Source organism: Rattus norvegicus, chromosome 8 (genome assembly GCF_036323735.1).
Source record: "Rattus norvegicus strain BN/NHsdMcwi chromosome 8, GRCr8, whole genome shotgun sequence".
Taxonomy (NCBI): Eukaryota; Metazoa; Chordata; class Mammalia; order Rodentia; family Muridae; genus Rattus; species Rattus norvegicus.
The window spans coordinates 126,171,135-126,175,858 of NC_086026.1; positions in this window are offsets into that span (position 1 = coordinate 126,171,135).

The following is a 4,724-nucleotide window of genomic DNA, read 5'->3' on the forward strand; positions in this document are numbered from 1 at the left end:
TTGTTCTCTAAGGGAGTTCTTCACGTCTTTCTTGAAGTCCTCCAGCATCATGATCAAAAATGATTTTGGAACTAGATCTTGCTTTTCTGGTGTGTTTGGATATTCCATGTTTGTTTTGATGGGAGAATTGGGCTCCGATGGTGCCATGTAGTCTTGGTTTCTGTTGCTTGGGTTCCTGCGCTTGCCTCTCGCCATCAGATTATCTCTAGTGTTACTTTGTTCTGCTATTTCTGACAGTGGCTAGACTGTCCTATAAGCCTGTGTGTCAGGAGTGCTGTAGACCTGTTTTCCTCTCTTTCAGTCAGTTATGGGGACAGAGTGTTCTGCTTTCCGGCGTGTAGTTTTTCCTCTCTACAGGTCTTCAGCTGTTCCTGTGGGCCTGTGTCTTGAGTTCACTAGGCAGCTTTCTTGCAGCAGAAAAGTTGGTCTTACCTGTGGTCCCGGGGCTCAAGTTCGCTCGTGGGGTGCTGCCCACGGGCTCTCTGCAGCGGCAGCAACCAGGAAGACCTGTGCCGCCGTTTCCGGGAGCTTCAGTGCACCAGGGTTCCAGATGGTCTTTGGCTTTTTCCTCTGGCGTCTGAGATGTGTGTGCAGAGAGCAGTCTCTTCTGGTTTCCCAGGCTTGTCTGCCTCTCTGAAGGTTCAGCTCTCCCTCCCACGGGATTTGGGTGCAGAGAACTGTTTATCCGGTCTGTTTCTTTCAGGTTCCGGCAGTGTCTCAGGCACAGGGGTCCTGCCGCTCCTGGGCCCTCCCCCACGGGAGCCCAGAGGCCTTATACAGTTTCCTCTTGGGCCAGGGATGTGGGCAGGGGTGAGCAGTGTTGGTGGTCTCTTCCGCTCTGCAGCCTCAGGAGTGCCCACCTGACCAGGCGGTTGGGTCTCTCTCTCACAGGGTCTGGGGGCAGAGAGCTGCTGCGGGCCGGGATCCGCGGGTGTGGGACTTCTGGTAAACACAGAACGTGCCCGGTCCTAGAGAAATTCTGCTTTCCTGTGTCCCAAGCTCACCAGGCAGCTTTCTTGCAGCAGAAAATTTGGTCTTACCTGTGGTCCCGAGGCTCAGATTCGCTCGTGGGGTGCTCCCCACGGGCTCTCTGCAGCGGCAGCAACCAGGAAGACCTGTGCCGCCGTTTCCGGGAGCTTCAGTGCACCAGGGTTCCAGATGGTCTTTGGCTTTTTCCTCTGGCGTCCGAGATGTGTGTGCAGAGAGCAGTCTCTTCTGGTTTCCCAGGCTTGTCTGCCTCTCTGAAGGTTCAGCTCTCCCTCCCACGGGATTTGGGTGCAGAGAACTGTTTATCTGGTCTGTTTCCTTCTGGTTCTGGTGGTATCTCAGGCACAGGGGTCCTGCCGCTCCTGTCCCTTACTGCTTTTAATATTCTTTCTTTGTTTTGTGCATTTGATGTTTTGACTACTATGTGACAGGAGGAATTTCTTTTCTGGTCCAATCAATTTGGAATTCTGTAGACTTCTTGTATGTTTATGGGCATCTCTTTCTTTAGGTTAGGGAAGTTTTCTTCTATACATTTGTTGAAGATATTTACTGGCCATTTAAGTTGGGAGTCTTCACTCTCTTCTATACCTATTATCCTTAGGTTTGATCTTCTCACTGTGTCCTGGATTTCCTAGATATTTTGGGTTTAGAGCTTTTTGAGTTTTACATTATCTCTGACCATTGTGTCGATGTTTTCTATGGTATCTTCTGCCCCTGAGATTCTCTCTTCTATCTCTTGTATTCTGTTGGTGATGCTTGCTGAGATGACACCTTTCCTAGGTTTTCTATCACCAGGGTTGTCTACCTTTGTGATTTTTTTATTGTTTTTATTTCCATTTTAAAATACTTGTAGGTTTTCTTCAATTCCTTCACTTGTTTGCTTGTGCTTTCCTATAATTCTTTAAGGGATTTTTGTGTTTCCTCTTTAAGGGCTTCTACTTGTTTACCCATGTTATCCTGTATTTCTTTAAGGGAGTTATTTGTGTCCTTCTTAAAGTAACTTTAAATCCAAATCTTGCTTTTCTAGTGTGTTTGGATATCCAGTATTTGCTTTTGTGGGAGAACTGGGCTCTGATGATGCCAAGTAGCCTTGGTTTCTGTTGCTTAGGTTCCTACCCTTGCCTCTTGCCATCAGGTTGTCTCTGGTGTTAGCTTGTCTTGCTGTCTCTGACAGTGGCTTGACCCTCCTATAAGCCTGTGTGTCAGTGTTCCTGTAGCCCTCTTTTCTTTCAGTCAGATCTGGTTACAGAGAGCTTTGGGACTGGGTCAGTTCTGGGTGCAGGCAGTAATCGGAAGGGTACTGCCCCCGACTGCTCCTAGGTTCCTGTGCCCAGAGGGTACAGAGGGCACTGAGCTGTTTCCTCTTGGGACAGGAATGTGAGCAGAAGTAGTTGTCTCCTCTGAGTTCTCAGGATTGTCTGCACTTCTGAGAGTCCAGCTCTCTCCTCCCATGGGATTTGGATACAGAGAGCTGTGGGACCAGTTTAGCTCCAGTGCAGGCAGTAACTGGAAGTGTCCAGTCCTGGGTTTGTGTCCTGAGGCTACCAGGCAGGTTGCTTGGAGCAATAGTGTTGGTCTTACCTATGCCCTCAGGTATGTTGGCACTCCTGGCAACTGGCTTTCAGCTCTGGGCACAGATCCCCCACATGACTTTCAAACTTGATCTATATATAATGAACTTTCTCAGTTTAAAGATCCGAAAAACACTTCTGTAAATGGCTCATCTATATTGGACCTTGGGAGCTAAAGCAAGCATTGATGGAAACCGTGATCTGAAAATGCACTGTGGGCTAGTTTGTTTATAAGGTGCTATGGACAGCGTGGTAAGGAATCAGCACCCCCATACATACACCACACATATACATATACACCTGAGCAGAGTTCAGAATACAGGAAGTGTGAGCTTCGTGGATAGAATTTCCCTACTTTATAGACTGGCTTATAGAAAACACATATTACTGAGCTGTGGCTACTTGTGGTCCAGAGTCCTGGTTGACACTTTAAACCATGCAGGCACAAAAGTCAGGTTATCTCCCCTGTCCTCACTCTGCTCCATGGGAGCCCTGGCTATCCATGGCCCTTCATCAGGAAGACTCTCAGAGTAGATTTGTCAGACAGTTGCAGGGAGAAGTATGAGGCCAGCAGAGTCTAACCACTGTGCTCTTGGCAAGAGCATAAAGCAACTCAAAGAGGAGACCCCTTTAATGAAAAAGTAGACATGTTTCCCTCAGAGTGCAAACAATCTGCTTACAAAGCCAAGGATACTGTCCAGCCTCAAGATGCCTTCATGCAAAATCCAAGTACATCTACTTTGACTTCTGCATATCTGTGTGCCTTTCAGCAAATCCACAAGAAGGTGACCTCTGGTGTGAGAGAGTTGACAACTACATCATTTGGGAATTACTAGAGAATGTGGAAAGCGGGGCAACCGAAAAGGCAGCGCCAATAGAGGAACTTTGGCAACAGAGCCTGGAAAGAGAGCAGAGACCAGATAATGAGGTTCACCAGCAGCCTGCTTTGGCCATTTCCGCACTAGGATCCACTGAGATGAGCGATACAAGCATCAATGCTACAGGCACAAAACAAAGCTGTCTATCCTGTGCATTGACTGGAACATGTGACAGAATTAAACTTTTCTTGCCTGTTTTCTTATCTGGATGACTGTGTTAGTGTAAGAGCATTCATGCATGTGCATGTATGTATTTGTGTGTGTGTGTGTGTGTGTGTGTGTGTGTGTGTGTGTGTGTGTGTGTGTGTGTGTGTGTGCAGGTGCCAAAGGTAAGGTCTGGAAGTCAGGGGCAATTCACAGGATGTGTCTTTCCTTTCACCACTGGGTCCCAGAAGTCCAGCTCTGATCCTCAGGGCCTGCTTTCTTTTTTCCTTATTTCCCTTTCTCTTTTGTCTTAATTAAAATGCGCTGAAGCAGTTCCTTCCAGCTGGGCCCTCTAATCTATGGACCCTCTGCTTGGCTGCTCTCCTGGACCATTGTTGCTTATCGTTCAATAAGAAAAAAAAAAAACGATGACATGAAACCAAAGACACTGAGCTGCATCTCTACAGCTGATGAGGGGGAGAAAGACAGGAGCTGCTGTTGCTGACATCTGACAAAAACTTCTGTCAGAGAAACCCAAATATCTGCATTACTCTAGATGCAAGAATCCAAGGACTGGTGGGGGCGATGCAGGGAGATGGAATGAATGTCTGTTATGAGATTCCAGTGAACCCCAAAGGCATTAGACATGTAGGAGATAAGCTAGACCCAGGGAGGAGACACCCGAACACTTGCTCATTTCAGGCAGTGGCACACAGCAGCTACAATGTCAGAGCACATGTTTCCGGCAAGGCATGCTAGACTTATCAAAGTATGGGAGCATAATTGTATTAATAGAAGACACCTGATACCCTAGCTCCCTCTTCTCCCACCTTCTTCTAAGTAGGGATTCCAGAGACCATAGGGATTCCTGGGACCCAATAATGGGAAGATGGACACTCAGACCAACTCAGCCCAGCATCTGTGAATACAGATGACTACCTAGAAGGGAGATTGTGATGTTGTCTGGGCAAGCAAGAACTGCAGAGTAGCTAAGGGGTAACTCTAACTCATTTGCAAAAGCACAATATGTTTTAACGAAGATTCTGATCTCTTCTCAGTTTAAAATCTCTCCTCTCTGAGATTTTCAGGAATCTGATCTTTGGGGTTTGAAAGACAAATTTCTACCCACGTTTCACTGTTGGTG